Source organism: Triticum dicoccoides, chromosome 3A (assembly GCF_002162155.2).
Source record: "Triticum dicoccoides isolate Atlit2015 ecotype Zavitan chromosome 3A, WEW_v2.0, whole genome shotgun sequence".
Lineage (NCBI taxonomy): Eukaryota > Viridiplantae > Streptophyta > Magnoliopsida > Poales > Poaceae > Triticum > Triticum dicoccoides.
This window is the reverse complement of record NC_041384.1, coordinates 311,212,272-311,234,510: the sequence shown is the minus strand read 5'-3', so window position 1 is coordinate 311,234,510 and position 22,239 is coordinate 311,212,272. Positions and strand designations below refer to the sequence as shown.

Here is a 22,239-nt window from a genome sequence, read left to right as displayed (position 1 = left end):
CATGACCCAGCATCGAACGTGTCGGTCATCAGCGAGTGAATCCAGGCTGTAGCACTGGGCTAGCAGGACTCCGGTGAACCGGGCTGTAGCGGGCTAACAGGACTCCGGTACTCAAAGCGTGACATTTCCCCGAAGGGACAGACACAGGAACGAAGAAGGACACATGCCGGCCAGCCTAAGTGTTCCGGAGCAGTAGCAAGCTACCATGGCTCAGTGAAACACTAGGAGACATTTCCCCGTAAGAGAGGCTACTAAAGATAAACAACTAGATGGTTAGATCCCACACATACCAAGCATTTCAATAACATACACACAATATGCTCGATATGTGCAAATACAACATGGCATCACAACATGACTCTATGACTCAAATAATTTATCAATAGGCTCCGAGGAGCGAGATATTACAAACATGGGTCTTATGACCCAACAATCAGAGCATACAAGTCAAAGCACAAGCGGAAGCTATCATGTCTGAGTACAGACATCTATAAATGAAAAAGGCTGAGAAGCCTGACTATCGATCAGATCCTGCCGAGGGCACAAGATCGTAGCTGAGGTATCAAGCTAAATGTCGAAGTCCACGCGAAACTACTAGTGAGACCGAAGTCTCTCTGCAAAACATAAAATAGGCAAACGTGAGTACAAATGTACCCAGCAAGACTTACATCAGAACTATCTACATATGCATCATTATCAACAAAGGGGTGGTGGGGTTTAACTGCAGCAAGCCAGCTTTGACTCGGTGGCTATCCTAAACTACGACTGCAAGCGACTCTTTTGAGGTGGCGCACACGAGTCCACATATTCACCATATCAATACACCACTATGGATCCGCTCCCATCTCCCTACGAGAACGCCATCCATAGCACTCACGCTTATCTTGCGTATTTTAGAGTATCCACTTTCACTTGTCTATGAACTGATATAAGCAACCCAGAAGTCCTTTACCGCGGACACGGCTATTCGAATAGATGATGTTAACCCTGCAGGGGTGTACTTCTTCATACATGTTTCCACCACTTAGCGTCTGCACACGACATGTGCTCGGCAGACTTCAAGCGAAAGCCGACGTGGGTGTAGACCACGACCTACCTAAACACTCAAGTCTCTAGTCCAGGTTTATCGCCTATTCGGGTTCCATCCATGAGGAGATCCGGCCGGAGTTTCGCTCACAGCCCCAAACGATGTGAACAGGGTTCCGTGACACCAAACGGGCGCCCGGTTTACCCGGCCACGTGCCTACCGCATCACAGCCCACCCCTCCGGTCAGCGCTGTCCACGGCCTCCAGCATACTACAAACACCAGAAACTACTTGCAACTCCTGGACAGAGGACGAGGGTGAATAAGAAGTCGAGCGGGGTCATATTTCAGGGCCCAATGTATGGTAGTAGCTGAATCATGGATCACAAACACAGAACTCAGTTCCTAAGGACGGCTTCAATGAGACAACCCACCATGTACTCCTACATGGCCTCTCACCGCTACCTTTACCAAATCGTGTTCACACACTTAGCTCACACACAGTAGGACATGTTCACACGCCTCTGATTCATCCCCGATGAATCAGACCTGACTCAACTCTAAGCAGTAGCAGGCATGACAAACAAACATGAATGAGTAGGCACAACAGGGCTCAAACAACTCCTACTCATGCTAGTGGGTTTCATCTATTTACTGTGGCAATGACAGGTCATGCAGAGGATAAAGGGGTTCAGCTACCGCAGCAAGTAACAGATGAATCGTTGTTGTCCTAATGCAGTAAAAGAGAGCAGGAGCGAGAGAGTGGGATTTTATCGGAATGAACAAGGGGGTTTTGCTTGCCTGGCACTTCTGAAGATAACATTGAGTCTTCATCAGTGTCAACGATCACATCATCGGTATCACGTCTATCGAGAGGGGACAAATACCGGCAACACAGAAGGGAACACAATCAATGCAATGCACAATATGATGCATGATCATGACATGGCAACATGAATGTGTTTTGAGCTAATGCAACTAGCAACAGATTAAATGAAGTTGGTTTGAATACAAGATTCAAATTCAAACTCCATATGTGATTATTTAAATGCCCTTCACTTCATTTGCCCTAAACAGTAGTGATAAGTTGTTCTAACATGCATGAAAATGGTATAGATGGATTCCTTGAATTTTTCTGATAATTTTTCATATATAAATTATTTAATTTGGAGTTACGGTTAATTTTCTATGAATTTTAGAAGTTTTAGCTATTTTCTGGAATTTCAGAATTAAATTAAATCCAGAAATGATTTAATTGCGTCAGCCTGACGCCAGCATGACGTTAGCGAGTCAACGACCAGGTCCAGGTCAAATCTGACACGCGGGCTCCACACGTCAGCGGCACAGGGGCTAATCCCGCGTTGACTCGGCTTTGGCCCGCTACGGGGCCCGTTGTCAGTGTCTGTGGGGGGTGTTTAGCGTGGTCATTAGTGGCTAATGACAGCGCCACGTCACTGGCCACCGGAGTTCGGCCGGCGGCGACCCGAAACGCGGCGGAAGTTCACCGGGGTTGCGCTACGGGCGGCGGCTGGACGCGCGAAGGGCACCAGAAGGTAGCCCGTGCCCGTGCGCATCTAGGGGGGCCAACGGGAGGTGCGGGGGTGGCCGGGGTTCGCCGGAATGGAGCCCGAGGCGGCGGCCGGAGCTCGGGTGGGTGCGGGGTTAGTGCTGCGGCTTGCAAAACAAGCTAGCTGCCACGCTAGCGTTGCTCCACGGGCCGAATTTGACGGAGAACGGCGCCGGGGCCGAAGCTTGGGGATGATGACGATGGCGGCTGCTCGGGGCCCTTCTGGTCGAGTGAGACATCGAGGAGGTCGAGGGAGGCACTGCGGAGCTCTGGGAGGCGTCGGGGAGGCGAGAGGGGGATGGTGGCCGCGGCGAACGGCGTCGGTGGCGACGGCTCCGTTCGGGTCCGAGGTGCGGAGCGAGAGGGAGAGCAGGAGAAGGGGATGAGCACGGGAGGGAGTTGAGAGAGGCCTGAGGGAGCCGCGTGGCGTCTCCAGGGAGTAGCGGAGGCAAGCAGGGAGGCAGGAGGTGGCCGAGGCGGCATCGGCGCTCGCCACCGAGCTGCTTCGGTGCGAGGGGAGGAAGAAGACAAAGGGGAGGAGGTGGGCTGGGCCGGCCAGGTGGGGGAGCTGGGCCGGCTGGGCTGCACGGGTGAGGCCAAGTACTTCCTTCTCTCTCTCTCTTTTATTCCTATTCTGTTTTATATTTTTCTTCTGTTTTTGTTTTATTTAATTTATTTTGCCACTGTTTTGAATTTTAAAACTAATTCAAACAATGCCAAAAACTCCTCTGAATATTTTATAGTGCTAGATGGACTTTTCCAAAAGCTTATAAAATATTTCAGGGGTATTTAAATTATATTCTAATTATATGAATATAATTCAAATTCAAATAGCTAAAGATTTAAATTCAAAGTCCCAAAAATAAATCCTTAAAAATGTTCAATATTTTGGTTGGGACCAGAACCCTTACCAAAATTATCAAACATTTATGAAGAGCCCTTTTTGAGGAATGAATGAGATTTCTAGGGTTTTTGCCCCTCTTTTATTTAGGGTTTTGAGGCTTCCAATATTCCTCAATTCAAGTTTCAAAAATATAGACATGATGCACACATGAAGCTAACCTAGAGCAATGCCTGAAGCTAGGGATGTGACAACTCACCCCCACTAAACAAGAATCTCGTCTCGAGATTCAAGTGTAGGGTAGGATGAAGGGGAAACGCAAACTAGTACAATCTTCACGATCCAGGGTGCACTTCAGTTGAACGTTGATTCGATCACCATCATTGTCTTCAAGTCTTGCTCTGAGAAATCCTGCCAACATGACATGGAGGGAAGAAGGAGACTCTAGAAGGGTCGATCTTCTTGAAGAACGAGCAACAGTAGCAGCAGCAGTAGTAGTAGCAGTAGCAGCAGCAGGAGCAGCAGCAGCAGCAGCAGCAGCAGGAGCAGCAGCAGCAGCAGCAGCAGCAGCAGCAGCAGCAGCAGCAGCAGCAGCAGCAGTAGCAGTAGCAGTAGCAGTAGCAGTAGTAGTAGTAGTAGTAGTAGTAGTAGTAGCAATGCAGTTGACGGGTAACCTTGACGAGCGGCGACCGAGGGAATTGAACTGTGATCGGCACGGTAGGTAACGTTGTCTAGTTACTAAATCATCCCTCCGTTGTTCATCGGTAGTCATTATGGACCGGGGACTTGAGGGGAATTTCCTAGGGCTAGAATTCTGGTCGCCAGATATTTCGAATTGAAACATTGAGGCTCGACTGGTTATGGTTGACTAATGTGCGTACCACGCACGCCACCGAAGGACACGAGCCCGGTTTTTTTAGGATCCACACGAGCCAAGGTCTGGTTGGTACGCCGTTGGGTCCTACCATTCGAGAATACAAAAGGAACCTTTTAAATTGTCGAACGAATCTATGTGTATTACAGTACCCGTATTTTCCTTGCAAATACTAATCAAAACGTGGTAATTGATTTATGACAAGTTGTTGAATTAGAGTGAGTTTGTGATATAGTGATCTCAACGTGGATTTCACATTTCATGGTATCCCTAGTAAGTTTTCCAATGCAAATTCAAATTTAAAAGATGAACAATATGGAGGTGAGAAAACTTTGTATGTATCAAGCATATGACCACACACACACACAGAGGCACGCACGAACACAACAACAATCCAATAAGTATAGTGCATCTATTTTTCCAAACCATGCATGTATGACACGAATTCAAAAATACTCCTTCTATTCCTAAATATTAGTCTTTTAAAGAGTTCAACAAGTGACTACATACGGAGCAAATTAGTGAATCTAGACTCTAAAATATGTCTATATACATCCGTATGTGCCAGTCCATTTGAAGCGTCTAAAAAGACTAATATTTAGGAACGAATGGAGTAAAATGTAAGACATCCATAGTCCTCAGTTCAATATTTAAAATGAACATGAAACTGAAACATGAATATTAAGTCTAGTACTACAGTACATGCAAATGTTGTGTTTAGGCGGAGCTATGATTGTCGGGGGTCGACCACTCGACCTTAGATAAAATTGTGGAGCTCTGTTTAGGGTTGTTTAGATTATACTAGTTGACCCATTGCGCCAAATGGCGCAGAGACCCGCTAAAGCCATGTTGTCAATAAAAATAATTTTATTTTGCAAAAACAAATTCGATATTGGTAGTAGAAAACCTACATGTTAAACCATGGTATATTGTAAATATGTTTAGCATGCTGCGAAATCCGAGTTTGAAAAGAAAATCATATTTGTATAACATGTATAGACCAGCTAAGGAAGCTTGTTATTAGTTGACAATATGGTTATCATGATGAGAAATCTAATTTGAAAAAACATATTTGTATCAGATGTATAGAGCAGTTAAAGATGTACTTTTTTAGCGGTGTTTGTACCAAACTTTTATTTTTCATGTGCACGAATGGTAACAATTTTTTTAGCTTTGTTTGTACCAAACTTTTAGAGTTGTGGACAAGCACATATGGTAACAAATTTAACCCTCTTTTTTTGCGAATAAAGTCAATCCTCTTTAATAAAGAAATAAAGGAGGCTTTGTTGTCTACAATGATATGTACCTATACATTTTAATTTGGTAGTATAGAATCTCATTGAAGACCATGTCGTGTTGAAAATATGTGTATTTTTGGGTAATCTCCCATTGCGCAAAATGACAGAGAGATGAACTAAACACCATTTGTGCTTTGAAAAAAATCCATTTATCAGTAGCACTATTTGTCTACTACATGCTTCACAAAAGTGTTTTATTTGTTTATAACGTGTATGTGATAATACATATAAGTACCATCGACCACTGACATGAAAAGGAAGTAAAATACCTCCGTTACTTTGAAAATGACCTCAGGCTCAACTCACACAAGTCATTAGTTAAGCTCATCTAGACTGAATTCCCTGACTGACCATTTACCTCATCTCCGCACTTCTGCTTATGTTCTTTCAACATGTATTGCTTACATGTGGCACACACTGCTGGCGCTTTTCAAATAAGCTAGCATGTGAAAAGTAGCAGCAACTGGCCGTGCTACATACGCACTGAATGTTCAACACCCCAAACATTTTTCTCTTCTTCTGCCTGTAATGAGCCCAGATCGGTCGCTTTATCAAGATAGATACTGCACCCAAGAACTACTGTCACAACCTGATCCATCCATGAGACCCACTAAACACCATGTGTGGTTTGAAAAAAAACATTTATCAGTAGATTTGGTTTTGAGCAAGCATGTATGGTAACTATTCTAACCCCTCAGTATAAGAAAATTGAACGGAGGCTTGTATCAGGGTAACCTATGTCCAAAAAAATGTGTTGTATGTTCTGGATTTCTGATGATTTAGGTCTTGGAAGACCTGAACAGGCAAACATTGCTAAAACGTGCATCATTTACCGACAAGGGCTTTATTTTATACCAAAGTTTTAGGCAGCTACAGTTTACAATTCCAAAATGGAAATGTAAATACGTATGATTAATGTGGATGCAACAAAAGAGTTCTTAGAACAAAAGACTTGGACATGGAGAAACTTAGCGAGGTTCAGGAACACAATACAAAGGCATGCAACACTCCCGAACAGTGCATTGTATAGAACGTATAATGATCTCCAAGATCTGCAAAACTGATCCTCCAGAACACTTCATCTGAGTTGAAACACTATCAATCAAGCTTCATAAGATCTGTTCAACAACTCATGAAAGAAAGAGAAGACGATGAAACATGTGTTATGTACACTCATGCCTTTCAAAAGAGTTCCCTAAAAAACCTTGTTTCACATAACTCTGGCGATGGCCAAGCCTGGGAGCCTTTGGTCGATGAGGACCAGACTAAGCTGACACTCCCATGGTTGCATACATCAACCATGCCCTCCCCAAGTCGGATCTACTCATTCTTAATGCCATTTATAATCACATCTACATACAAGAAAACATGAGTATAATCAGAAAATGAAGAGGCTGGCAAAGGGCCACAAAAACAGAGAAGAGGCATGCCGAAAGCATATTCATGGTAATGTAAAAAGAAATCAGTTAGTAAGCTCGACAAAACAAATGGCAGTCTGTAACACCATTACATAGGGCAAAGGGACAATAGTTTTCCAGCATTGTTCAGTGATGCAGGGATAAGGGGAACATGACAATAATATACATACATTCATAGGCAAAGGTAGACCACCCAAATAAGGGGAACATGACAAAGATGAGACGATCAACAAACGAACTAACACAACATCACACAAACCAAACACTACAGAGAAGTCCTCAGCTTGATCAACCAACCATTGCATAAAGAAAATATAAAAGGATGACAACTAAAGAAAATAGAAGAATATAAGCTTAAGTGGCGAACAAATAGCTTCTGCACTCACTGCATATAGCTAATTAGCTATACTATTAAGTACTAAAATAAAGAATAGTCTGTTTGCCTGAAAGCTATTTTTTATATCCATCGCATCAATCGATTTAGGATTTAACTCCACAACAACCGAAAGTATCAGTGTGCGCACATTTCAGTTATGTTTCCTAATAGGCAGTAGGTTTTAGAAGTATCATAAGAAACCAAAGAATGAACTTGCCTGCCTCACCTATCATCTGGAGATTAATAGAAGGCCAAACCAACGCTGCCAAGCATTTTTAGAATTGGATCCCAAACAAATGGGAAATGATGCCTAGAATGAAAAGGCTGCACAAGGCACACAAGAATAATCTAAATCGGGGTAATTAAAAAAATGGAATATTACCAAGCCTACTACGAAGCAGGATGCTCAACAACTCATATCTTTTGAGGAACATTTTTACACATCAAAAATTCAGAAGCGTACAAATAGAGCCAATAAATATGGATACTGTATTCTGAATCACCCAAAATTAGCTGAGCTATTCACACCCAAAAGTAGGCAAAGAAAGGTATATTTCTGTAGTTAGACTTATAGTTGCATAAGCACCCTTGCATGCGGTACGATGTCATCATGACCGAATCTATGAAACTGAAAATACATTGTTGTGTACTAATTTTGGCTCCTCGGAAGCTAGTACAAAAGAAGAGGATCCAATTGGATATTGTTCTTATCTTCCTAGAAAAGAAAGGTAAAAAACTGATTCAGTGCTGATTCCAGGTAGGTAAATAATCTATTCACCTTGATTAACCCACGAGTTTATATACTTATTCCTCGATTTTATCCTGTCTAGTAGGTTTGCAATAGACGCTGGGATAGGTTACTCAATCTGAGGTAATGGAGTAGATCAAACGACTGGGCCACTCAAATGTGATTTTCATCAGTTAGTCATCACGGAACTGGCATACTTCTTCCCTCGATTTTCTTCTGTCGAGTAGGTTCTTTATTAGAGATGGAATCAGAAGGGGAGATGTTATATCCTCAATATGCAAATTCAAGCTAAACAGTCAGAAGCAACAAACTGAATGTCCCAGCAAAACAACAAACTGTACTACAAGAGTCTGAAGAATTTCTCGGCTGCACCATTACTAATGAAGTTAACATCCACCCGCCAAATGATATTTGATCTAGGGGTAGGATAAAGAGAATTAAGGGGCATAATGAGAAAGGATGCAGAATAGGTAACAACAATAAGGCGAAGGTGTCGCAGCTATGCGAGATTCTATCTGTTTGTTCGCGTTTAAAAACAGTTTTTTTATCTGTCTCACTTCATGAACTGATAATTGGATATTGACTCTAACTGCAATATTTTTTTGTTTGTGTGAATGACATAGTTAATATTCATTCATCATTATGTACAGTTTTGTTGCAACTGAAATATATGTATTTCTACCTATCGGAATGCTTAGACTTTCCTGTCTACATATATATCACAAAATAACAAGTTAGATGCTTGCAGAAAACACATAAATTACCAGATATCTTGTAACGCAGTATAAAATACCTTGTGGTTCCGGGCAATACTGACCCTCTTCTTAATAGCCCCAAGCTCCTGAAAGAAACATGCAAAACAATCCAAACCAACAAAGATGATATTAGGACCAGACCCCTTGCATCACCTGCACTTCTCCAAGCTCTAATGACAGAGACATACCTTGCATCTAGTCCTTGTAAAAGCCGTGGGGGATATGGCCGGTACATAGGACAGGGGTCGTGTTCTCCGGCTCCTCCGGTTGCTTCACCTCTCGGATCCTCTGCTCTTTCCCCTCCGGCAGCTACACCAATTACAACACAACATCAGGGACACGGAAAAAAATGCACGCATGTGTGTGTGTTTTTCTGTTGGGTTCGATTTGGTTCAAAGGCAAGCACGCACACAACAGGAAGTCCTTACCCTCGCGGTCTTGGAACCAGCCGAGTGCTGCAAGAGAATCAAATAAGAGAAGGGCTTCCCCGATTTGGCCCAAATCGAGGCCGAAATAATGCCATCCTCTTATTTGATTTTCTACAAAGTTTTATTTAAACTAGAAAGTTGGTCTAACATTACATCATCATGCAAATATATGCACTGGAGGGTGGGTACCCAGTAAAAGGACACCCTGAAAATGGAAATGCAATATGGTTAGCATTGAAACCCTCATTGCAAAAGAACCATCGGAAGGCCTCAACTTTCTGGACAAAACTGGGTACTCCATTCCACTTGGAATGTACTGGCAGTATGGCCTGAATACACACAAATGAGTTACGTAAGACACAAAGGCAATTGTATTTTGTTGTGCAGCATCATTTACCTAGCACAAAACATTTTTTAAAAAGTGTGTTTCCGTCTTTCTGTTAGCACTTATTTACCGAATAGGAATGTAAAAGCTATATTTAAAATGGCAGGGTCTTAATAAAATACAATTAGATAGAGCAGCTCAGATGAATCAATAACATCCCTGCTTTTACGAATCCAATTCTTAGAACTCTTGGTATATTGCTATCTGTGTCCAGTCTAAATGTACGCTCGCAACATCATCTTGCGAAGTAAAAAAATTGATTGGATGCATCCTATGTGCATAACATGATCTATGAAAACAATTTTACACAAAGCATATGAATCAACTTGAACTATTCAACGACTCATTGCCATTTTCTGAACTTAATCAAGAAAAGTGGCTACATATAGCTAAAATCAAAGAGAAACTATGAGGCTGCAGAAGAGCATCGTCTCCTCATGCCTCGTTTCCTGAGAAGAAGATAAAAGGGAAGGGTTTGCGAACACACAACCATGGCATGCCTCATCGATGAATCAGGGGCCAAGGGGAGGAGGCCGCACAAAGAGAGTAAGAAAGAGATTGGGTGAAGCTCACCTCGGTGTTGGCGGCAGATGCGGTCGCCGTCGCTCCTCGTGTGCGCATCTCCCCCAATCCGCGCCCCTGGCCTTGACCACCGCGCCCACTGCCCGCCGAGCCTGCTGCACCATGTGTGGTGCTCACAGACGCTAGCCGTCGCCGTGCATCAGTCATGGCACCATCGAGACGCTCGATTTTTCCTTTTCCTCGTCTAAATCCCGACCGGAAGACCCGGCCATTGCCATGGGGCCCAAGTGACGGAGATGGTCGGCTGTGAGGACGAAGGAGGGAGGAGGAGGGAGGGGGCCGGTGACGCGGGGAGGAGAGGAGGCGGCCGAGGCGAGACAGGAGAAGAGGGGCGGCGACATGGGAGAGGATGCAGCGAGCGGGGAGGAGAACGAGGCGGAGTGGGCGCAGGGCTGGCGGCTAGGGTTTTGACGCGCAGGGCTGGCGGCTAGGGTTTTGACGCGCAGGCGGAGCGGATTGGCAAATTCCCTTGGGGACACGAACAAAGTTTACCTAGTCAAGGAGCGTGCGAGACGAGCCCACCAGTCATTGGCCAACGAAAACAACCATGAAATGAAAATCGAGTTTGACTGTTCTGAAGATTTAACGGCTTAGACGTGTTTGAGAGCCAGATCTGACGGCCCATGAAGGCCCAATCGCGGGAGCCTTGTGGAGGTGAGTTGGCTAGCTTCATTATATTTTAAAATTTGTCCCCACCCTCTCAACCACTGATTGGTTGTGCACCCCCCACCCCTCCTCCTCGGGAGAATATCATGTGCCCCCATATCTTAGATGTTATATGCCGATACAAGTTGCTTGGAGCTTGTAGATCTGGGATATAGCAGCTCACATGATGCGTCTTAATGTTTTTGCAGGAAACCTTTATGAGTTTGAGAATTGCACACAATTTGTACAAAAACTACTTAGATGCCCTTTGATCCCATATCCAACGACCTCGAAGCTCATATCACCGTAGCATCTAAGATGAAGGAGGACATCATATTCTCCTGTATGTAAGAATATCATGTGTTACCACACCTAAGATGCTTTGGTGATACAAGCTCTTCGGGGGCGTTGGATTTGTGACCCAACACCTCCTCGGTGGTTCGAATGTTTTTTTTTTTGCAGAAAAGCCCCAAAAGAGTTCGGCCACTGCTTACAAGCACACAGACTGCTCAGATGCCATTGGATCTCAGATCAAACGACCTCCAAGATCGTATCACCGTAGCATCCAAGCTGCGATACCACCTTATGTTTTCTCGCACGGGAGAGTCTGTGATGCTCCCGCACTGTAGATTCTACGGCGATACGAGTTCACTGAGATCTAACGGACCACAGTAGGAGGTTTGAATGTTTTTGCAATATACGGCTGATAGAGTTTGGGAAATGTGTAGAAAGTACAAGTACTACGCATGTGCCATCTGATCACTGATCATACAACCTAGATGCTCATATCACCGTAGCGGGTAATTAAGCTACAAGGAGCACCTAATATGAGCACCGGGGAGCCGTTGGATCGAAGATGCAGCGGCACACACGAGGCCTGAATGTTTTATTTCCAAAAAAACCTTTGGAAAGTTTGGAAATTGTGCATAATTACAAAGACTACTCCCAAGCCATTGGATCTCTGATAGAGGCAAAGGTGTCCCGTCTTTCGATGAGATGATGGATATCGCTTTGGTGGCAGTCGACTTTGACGATCCGACTACGAACGTGCAAGGACGTCGCGCCTTAGCAATCGCTAAACCAACTCCGAGAGGTTATTGACCACGCCGGAGCACGATCAACCTGACCACGAGGGTCTGTTTCCTGCGAGCAAACGAAGAACAAGCAAGAAACTGAGATTGCAATCTGGATATTGCGAATATAAGATGAAAGCTTTATTGATCAAGGTGGGGTTCTGTGACGCCTTTGTCTGGTCGTTGAACACAAACGAAGTACGCGAAGTTGCAGCTAGGGCGAACTTTTAATCTAAACAAAACCCAAAGTCTAAACGATGCCCTAAGGGCTGTATATATGGAGGAAGAGGGGGGAATTTCGTGACCCTTGGTGGAGGGGTCCGAAATCAACCCTATCTCTTGTTTCCCCACACATACGGACTCTAAAAATAGCCTATACTTATGTATTTAGAAATTACATGGGCCTGGCCCAATAATAAGGTAACGCAGCACCTATAATAGCCTCGGGACGAAATTTATGAAGTGGCATCTTGTATATTTCGTCCAAGGCTTCATGCACCCATTATGGTGGCTTCAAAGTCCTGAAATCATCACTTGTAACTCCGTTCTTGTTCCCCTTGCGCATGCCATCATCTCCATGCTTGTTCTTAATCCAATGTTCATCCTTCTCCAAGCTAGGCCCTTCATTTGTAAGCAAAACAAATGTATCCAATTTAGGCAGCATCATATTCTCATGAACATTAGAATCATTATCAAGAAACGAAAGTACCTAGTAATTTAGTTGGCGTGCGCGAGCTCTAGTAATTGGTCCGGTATGTATAGCAGCAGGGGCTGTGGGTGTAACAATGGTATTGATGTCCTCATCATCCTCCCCTTCTTGAAATGAAGTCGTCCTCGACGGAAGCTCATCTTCCTCACCCAAATAAGGCTTCAAATCTGCAATGTTAAAAGTGGGACTAACCCCAAAATCTGCAGGCAGCTCAAGTTTATAGGCATTATCATTTATTTTCTCTAACACCTTAAAGGGACCATCAGCACGTGGCATTAACTTTGATTTGCGCAAATCCGGAAATCTATCCTTATGCAAATGTAACCAAACAAGATCTCCAGGTGCAAACACAACATGTTTTCTACCCTTATCTCCAGCAAGTTTATATTTAGCATTCATACGCTCAACGTTTTCCTTAGTTAACTCATGCATTTTTAAAATCAATTCAGCACGTTGTTTAGCATCAAAATTAACCTTCTCCGAAGATGGAAGAGGCAACAAATCAATAGGTGCACGAGGTAGGAAACCATACACAACTTCAAAAGGGCACATCTTAGTAGTAGAATGCAATGAACGATTATAAGCAAATTCAATATGAGGCAAGCATTCCTCCCACATTTTCTTATTATTCTTCAAAACAGCCCTAAGCATAGTAGACAACGTTCTATTGACTACTTCAGTTTGTCCATCAGTTTGGGGGTGACAAGTAGTACTAAAAAGCAGTTTAGTCCCCAACTTAGTGATAGAGGCAAAGGTGTCCCGTCTTTCGATGAGATGATGGATATCGCTTTGGTGGAAGTCGACTTTGACGATCCGACTACGAACGTGCGATGACGTCGCGCCTTAGCAATCGCTAAACCAACTCCGAGAGGTTATTGACCACGCCGGAGCACGATCAACCTGACCACGAGGGTCTGTTTCCTGCGAGCAAACGAAGAACAAGCAAGAAACTAAGATTGCAATCTGGATATTGCGAATATAAGATGAAAGCTTTATTGATCAAGGTGGGGTTCTGTGATGCCTTTGTCTGGTCGTTGAACACAAATGAAGTACCGCGAAGTTGCAGCTATGGCGAACTTTTAATCTAAACAAAACCCAAAGTCTAAACGATGCCCTAAGGGCTGTATATATGGAGGAAGAGGGGGGAATTTCGTGGCCCTTGGTGGAGGGGTCCGAAATCAACCCTATCTCTTGTTTCCCCACACATACGGACTCTAAAAATAGCCTATACTTATGTATTTCGAAATTACATGGGCCTGGCCCAATAATAAGGTGACGCAGCACCTAAAATAGCCTCGGGACGAAATTTATGAAGTGGCGTCTTGTATATTTCGTCCAAGGCTTCATGCACCCATTATGGTGGCTTCAAAGTCCTGAAATCATCACTTGTAACTCCGTTCTTGTTTCCCTTGCGCATGCCATCATCTCCATGATTGTTCTTGCTCCAATGTTCATCCTTCTCCAAGCTAGGCCCTTCATTTGTAAGCAAAACAAATGTATCCAATTTAGGCAGCATCATATTCTCATGAACATTAGAATCATTACCAAGAAACGAAAGTACCTGGTAATTTAGTTGGCGTGCACGAGCTCTAGTAATTGGTCCACTATGTATAGCAGCAGGGGCTGTGGGTGTAACAATTGTATTGATGTCCTCATCATCCTCCCCTTCTTGAAATGAAGTCGTCCTCGACGGAAGTTCATCTTCCTCACCCAAATAAGGCTTCAAATCTGCAATGTTAAAAGTGGGACTAACCCCAAAATCTGCAGGCAGCTCAAGTTTATATGCATTATCATTTATTTTCTCTAACACCTTAAAGGGACCATCAGCACGTGGCATTAACTTTGATTTGCGCAAATCAGGAAATCTATCCTTACGCAAATGTAACCAAACAAGATCTCCAGGTGCAAACACAACATGTTTTCTACCCTTATCTCCAGCAAGTTTATATTTAGCATTCATGCGCTCAATGTTTTCCTTAGTTAACTCATGCATTTTTAAAATCAATTCAGCATGTTGTTTAGCATCAAAATTAACCATCTCCGAAGATGGAAGAGGCAACAAATCAATAGGTGCACGAGGTAGGAAACCATACACAACTTCAAAAGGGCACATCTTAGTAGTAGAATGCAATGAACGATTATAAGCAAATTCAATATGAGGCAAGCATTCCTCCCACATTTTCTTATTATTCTTCAAAACAGCCCTAAGCATAGTAGACAACGTTCTATTGACTACTTCAGTTTGTCCATCAGTTTGGGGGTGACAAGTAGTACTAAAAAGCAGTTTAGTCCCCAACTTAGCCCATAAACATCTCCAAAAGTGGCTAAGAAATTTAGTATCACGATCTGAAACAATAGTATTTGGCACACCATGCAAGCGAATAATTTCACGAAAGAACAAATCAGCAACATTAACAGCATCATCGCTTTTATGACATGGTATAAAATGTGCCATTTTCGAGAATCTATCCACGACAACAAATATGCTATCCCTCCCCTTCTTTGTTCGAGGTAAACCTAAAACAAAGTCCATAGATATATCCTCCCAAGGAACACTAGGTACAGGCAAAGGCATATATAAACCATGAGGATTGAGTCGTGACTTAGTTTTTTGACATGTAGTGCAGCGAGCAATAAAACGCTCAATATCCCGTCTCATCTTTGGCCAAAATAAATGTGTAGCAAGTACGTCCTCCGTCTTCTTCACGCCAAAGTGTCCCATTAATCCTCCTCCATGCGCCTCCTGCAACAGCAAAAGACGAACGGAGCTAGCTGGAATGCATAGCTTGTTAGCACGAAACACAAATCCATCGTTAACGACGAACTTGTTCCACATTCTTCCTTCTTTACAATTCTGCATTACATCTTTAAAATCAGCATCATGCACATATTGATCTTTGATGGTCTCCAAACCAAATATTTTGAAGTCAAGTTGTGAAAGCATAGTATAGCGGCGAGACAATGCATTAGCAATAACATTTTCTTTTCCCTTCTTGTGTTTAATGACATAAGGAAAAGTCTTAATGAATTCAACCCATTTAGCATGTCTACGATTCAGTTTAGCTTGACGTTTAATATGTTTCAAAGATTCATGATCAGAATGTATAACAAATTCTTTGGGCCATAAATAATGTTGCCATGTTTCTAAAGTCCGAACAAGAGCATATAATTCTTTATCATAAGTAGAATAATTCAGACTAGGCCCACTCAATTTTTCAGAAAAGTATGCAACAGGTTTGCCATCTTGTAATAACACACCGCCTAATCCAATTCCACTAGCATCACATTCAAGCTCAAAAGTCTTATTAAAATCAGGAAGTTGGAGTAAAGGAGCATGTGTCAACTTATCTTTCAATACCGAGAAGGCTTCTTCCTGTGCGGTACCCCAAAGAAAAGGCACATCTTTCTTTGTAAGCTCATTGAGAGGTGCAGCAATGGTGCTGAAATCTCTCACAAAACGCCTATAGAATCCAGCGAGGCCAAGAAAACTCCTCACTTGTGTGACCGTTTTGGGTTGCGGCCAACTCTCAATAGCTTCAATCTTGGCTTTATCAACTTCAATTCCCTGTGGAGTAACAACATAGCCAAGAAAAGATACTCGGTCAGTGCAAAAGGTGCACTTCCCAAGGTTACCAAACAAACGTGCATCATGTAGAGCAATAAAAACAACACGTAAATGTTCCAAATGTTCTTCCAAAGATCTGTTATAAATCAATATGTCATCAAAGTAAACTACCACAAATCGTCCAATGAAAGCACGTAAAACTTTGTTCATTAATCTCATGAAAGTACTAGGTGCATTAGTTAACCCAAAAGGCATGACTAACCACTCATATAATCCAAACTTAGTTTTGAATGCTGTTTTCCATTCATCTCCCAATTTCATACGAATTTGATGGTATCCACTACGCAAATCAACTTTGGAGAATATTGTAGAGCCACTCAATTCATCAAGCATATCATCTAGCCTAGGAATAGGATGACGATAACGAATAGTAATATTATTAATGCCTCTACAATCAACACACATACGTGATGTACCATCCTTTTTCGGCACTAGAATAATAGGAACAACACAAGGACTAAGGGATTCGCGTATATAACCTTTGTCGAGAAGCTCTTGTACTTGACGCATAATCTCCTTCGTCTCCTCTAGATTGGTATGGTATGGTGCACGGTTTGGCAGTGAAGCACCGGGAATTAAGTCAATCTGATGCTCAATCCCTCGAATAGGCGGTAATCCCGGTGGCACGTCTTGTGGAAAGACGTCAGCGAACTCCTGCAAAATGTTAGTGACAACAGGAGGCAAAGAGGAAGGCACGTCCTCGAATGAAAATAATGCCTCTTTGCACACAAAAGCATAGCAAACAGATTTGCTGAAATCTAGCTCATCAATATCAGATTTGGTTGCAAATAAACATGCACTTTTCAATTTAATTTCAGAAGCAACACTAGATGGTTTATTATTAGGCTTCATTTGTTGCTCAAATTCTTTTGCCACAATCTGATTTTCACTCTTATTCGTCTCCTGTTTTGCTTTATTAGCTCTATTAATATCATCTTTCAAAATGGAATCAGGAGTCATAGGAAGCAAAGTAATATTTTTATCCTTATGAACAAGAGTATAGTGATTGTTTCTACCATGGTGTACAGAATTTTTATCAAATTGCCATGGTCTACCAAGTAATAAGGAACATGCTTGCATAGGTACCACATCACAATCAACATAATCAGCATATGTAGAGATACTAAAATGCACACGAACAGTACGTGTTACCTTAACCTTGCCGCTGTTGTTGAACCATTGGATGTAGTAAGGATGTGGATGTGGTCTTGTGGTGAGAGAAAGCTTCTCCACCATCTCCATGCTAGCCAAGTTTGCTCTGATACCACTTGATAGAGGCAAAGGTGTCCCGTCTTTCGATGAGATGGTGGATTTCGCTTTGGTGGAAGTCGACTTTGACGATCCGACTACGAACGTGCGAGGACGTCGCGCCTTAGCAATCGCTAAACCAACTCCGAGAGGTTATTGACCACGCCGGAGCACGATCAACCTGACCACGAGGGTCTGTTTCCTGCGAGCAAACGAAGAACAAGCAAGAAACTGAGATTGCAATCTGGATATTGCGAATATAAGATGAAAGCTTTATTGATCAAGGTGGGGTTCTGTGACGCCTTTGTCTGGTCGTTGAACACAAACGAAGTACGCGAAGTTGCAGCTATGGCGAACTTTTAATCTAAACAAAACCCAAAGTCTAAACGATGCCCTAAGGGCTGTATATATGGAGGAAGAAGGGGGGAATTTCGTGGCCCTTGGTGGAGGGGTCCGAAATCAACCCTATCTCTTGTTTCCCCACACATACGGACTCTAAAAATAGCCTATACTTATGTATTTCGAAATTACATGGGCCTGGCCCAATAATAAGGTGACGCAGCACCTAAAATAGCCTCGGGACGAAATTTATGAAGTGGCATCTTGTATATTTCGTCCAAGGCTGCATGCACCCATTATGGTGGCTTCAAAGTCCTGAAATCATCACTTGTAACTCCGTTCTTGTTCCCCTTGCGCATGCCATCATCTCCATGCTTGTTCTTGCTCCAATGTTCATCCTTCTCCAAGCTAGGCCCTTCATTTGTAAGCAAAACAAATGTATCCAATTTAGGCAGCATCATATTCTCATGAACATTAGAATCATTACCAAGAAACGAAAGTACCTGGTAATTTAGTTGGCGTGCACGAGCTCTAGTAATTGGTCCAGTATGTATAGCAGCAGGGGCTGTGGGTGTAACAATTGTATTGATGTCCTCATCAATTAGGCTTCATTTGTTGCTCAAATTCTTTTGCCACAATCTGATTTTCACTCTTATTCTTCTCCTGTTGTGCTTTATTAGCTCTATTAATATCATCTTTCAAAATGGAATCAGGAGTCATAGGAAGCAAAGTAATATTTTTATCCTTATGAACAAGAGTATAGTGATTGTTTCTACCATGGTGTACAGAATTTTTATCAAATTGCCATGGTCTACCAAGTAATAAGGAACATGCTTGCATAGGTACCACATCACAATCAACATAATCAGCATATGTAGAGATACTAAAATGCACACGAACAGTACGTGTTACCTTAACCTTGCCGCTGTTGTTGAACCATTGGATGTAGTAAGGATGTGGATGTGGTCTTGTGGTGAGAGAAAGCTTCTCCACCATCTCCATGCTAGCCAAGTTGTTGCAGCTCCCTCCATCTATGATGACGCGCACAGAACATTCTTTCACAACTCCCTTGGTATGGAACAAATTGTGCCTCTGATTTTGCTCAGCTTGTGTGACCTGCACACTCAAAACACGTTGAGCAACTAAACATTCATACCTGTCAGCGTCTTTAGGAGCCATGTATTGCGTCTCATGATCAGAATCATCTCCACCATGTTCTTCACGTGTAATAAGAGCCAAAGTCTCCTCATAATAGTCACTAGCGGACTCATATCCACCATCCGCGGTAGCAATCATCACACGCGGAGATTTGCATTCTCTCGCATAATGACCTCCTCCCTTACAACGACGACAAATAATATCACTTGTGTGCCCTGTTGATGCCATGGAAGAAGCAGAACTCTGTGCAGGCCCAGCAGGTGCGCTCTTGGCAGATGATGGTGGTTGTGCCTGTTTTCTTGTATCACGACTGGAGGAGACACCTGATTGAGGTGCTGGTGCAGTTGAAGTAGAAGATGCACGCGGTGTCCATGATGAAGGTCGGCCTGCAGAAAAGTTAGTTCGCGCCAATGCTTGTCGATCCTGCACTTCACGTTCAGCTTTACAAGCAAGATGGAATAAACGAGTGATATTAGTATACTCCTTATAGTCTAGAATGGTCTGAATCTCTCTATTTAATCCACCCAGAAAACGTGCAAGCACAGCTTCATTCTCCTCAACAATACCACATCTAATCATGCCAGTTTGTAATTCCTGATAATATTCTTCTACATAATTTTTTCCTTGTCTTAAGCGCTGTAATTTCTGAAGCAATTCACGTTGATAATATGGTGGAACCCAACGAGTACGCATAGCAGTTTTCAAAGCAGCCCAAGTAGTTGGAATAGGATATAATCTACAATGTTCAGACCACCATACACATGCAAAACTAGTGAAAGCACAAACAGCAGCGGCAACCCGTCTCTCCTCGGGATATTGTAAACATGTAAATCGTTGTTCAGTTTCTAACTCCCGAGTAAGATATATATCAGGAACATATCTACCCTCGAAAGGTGGAATATTCAATTTCAGTTTAGGAAGATGGTCATGATCTCGTACCTGAGGGAAAGCCCTACCATTGTGATTATTTGCATGTGGACGACCTGGTGGTTGTGGTGCAGGTGGTTGCACGTAGTTCTGATTTTGAGCAACCTCATCCTCGTAATCTCCCACATAATCATCCTCCTCCGCATCAGCAGCAGGAGCCACAGAAGTATCAACAGCAGCACCAACAGTTTGGCCAAACGCAAGAGGAACACGGCTCGCTCGGCGGAGATCTGTTTCGCGACGTGGAGGTAGTCGTCGTTGTTGTTGTTGGAGAGGTGCATTAGGTGCAGCGGGTGGTGGTGGTGGAAGACGCGCGAGCAATTCATTAAACTTGTTATCGAGCTTTGTTTCGAACGTCTTCTCCATGCCATCTATCTTCTCCATGGCCTCTTCAAATCTGTTTAGCACATCTTGCACCTGTCCACTCATCATTTGCTGAAATTTATCATGCAAATCCTTATTCGTCATGTTCTCCCAGTCAGTCTCGTCGGTTTGTGATCCTGGCATGGTTAGCAGCAATAGAAACACACAAGAATATGATCGTACAGACTACTAACAAGAGGTGGTGGTGGGTGTCACAAATCCGTCAAGCAAATCTCAAATTCTTACCAGTTCTTACCCAGCAGCAGGCGGTGATCGGCAACCGTTGTAGTCAAAAACTCTCAAAGCTTGGATAGAGCGATTACCAGGGAGAGTCAAACGCACGACGTAGATGTATGTGGAGCTGGGAAGGCTTATAATATGGTAGCAAAAAGGGTCAGCAATAATCAATTCAGAGATGCAAAGTTGAATAAACGCTCAACGATGGTATTGTGCTGGTCCTAGGCTAGACTGTGCTAGAGACGCAAGTCTAGAACACCAACAAAATCACGGCGCGACACGTAAACAAGGGAAAAGCACACTCTGGATTTTTTTTCGCTGTTTTTTTGCGCTGCCTTTTTTTTTTGCGAAAAATCACTATAATGGCGAGTGTCTCAAAACTCTTCCTAGGTCAAACTGACAGGATGGGCACGAAATTTTTTCGACCAATTTTTTTTTTCGACTGCCCGGACCCAAAAACTGGAAACGGGTCAAAAAAAACTTCCTATAATGGCACCTGTCTCAAAACACGCAGAAACACCTAAAAATAGGATAGCCAGAAATTTTTTCGAAAAATGCGTTTTCGAAAAATTTTGGGCCTAAACGGAGGGTGGTTTCCGTACTCTTTTTTTTTCTGAAACCTACTCCGGCAAGGAAACACGAATCGGAATCTAGATGGATCTCGAAAACAAACCTAATATGACAAGAACTCGGATTGGTGGTGGATATATGGTAGTAGATGGCAGCGGTGGTGGTATATGGATACGGATTCGAAGCGGTGGCGGATAAGCGGCGGTGGTAGATGGCAGGGGCGATGATGATGGTGCGGCGGCGGCGTGACAACTTATGACCAGAACTCGAAACTCTAAAAGACTAGACTCTAAGACCAGCAACTAGACACGACGATGCAACCGCAAATTCAACAAAGCAAAACCCTAAAAAGATTATGCAAAGGCTCTGATACCACTTGATAGAGGCAAAGGTGTCCCGTCTTTTGATGAGATGATGGATATCGCTTTGGTGGCAGTCGACTTTGACGATCCGACTACGAACGTGCGAGGACGTCGCGCCTTAGAAATCGCTAAACCAACTCCGAGAGGTTATTGACCACGCCGGAGCACGATCAACCTGACCACGAGGGTCTGTTTCCTGCGAGCAAACGAAGAACAAGCAAGAAACTGAGATTGCAATTTGGATATTGCGAATATAAGATGAAAGCTTTATTGATCAAGGTGGGGTTCTGTGACGCCTTTGTCTGGTCGTTGAACACAAACGAAGTACGCGAAGTTGTAGCTAGGGCGAACTTTTAATCTAAACAAAACCCAAAGTCTAAACGATGCCCTAAGAGCTGTATATATGGAGGAAGAGGGGGGAATTTCGTGACCCTTGGTGGAGGGGTCCGAAATCAACCCTATCTCTTGTTTCCCCACACATACGGACTCTAAAAATAGCCTATACTTATGTATTTCGAAATTACATGGGCCTGGCCCAATAATAAGGTGACGCAGCACCTATAATAGCCTCGGGACGAAATTTATGAAGTGGCATCTTGTATATTTCGTCCAAGGCTTCATGCACCCATTATGGTGGCTTCAAAGTCCTGAAATCATCACTTGTAACTCCGTTCTTGTTCCCCTTG

General features: G+C 43.2%; 1 long non-coding RNA gene across 4 annotated transcripts; it reads right to left on the bottom strand.

The window, feature by feature from the left end:
• Positions 1 to 6,573: 6,573 nt before the first annotated feature.
• Positions 6,574 to 10,723, bottom strand: LOC119268115. 4 transcript variants are annotated; one of them, XR_005132925.1, is made up of 6 exons: positions 10,289 to 10,723; positions 9,313 to 9,659; positions 9,091 to 9,211; positions 8,941 to 8,988; positions 7,626 to 7,723; positions 6,574 to 6,957 (listed from the first exon to the last, which is right to left on the bottom strand). It is a non-coding gene; the product is annotated as an uncharacterized LOC119268115 (long non-coding RNA). The 4 variants fall into 4 exon arrangements; XR_005132924.1 differs by having other exon boundaries at positions 9,331 to 9,659; XR_005132922.1 differs by having other exon boundaries at positions 9,091 to 9,659.
• Between the last annotated feature and the right edge of the window lie 11,516 nt (positions 10,724 to 22,239).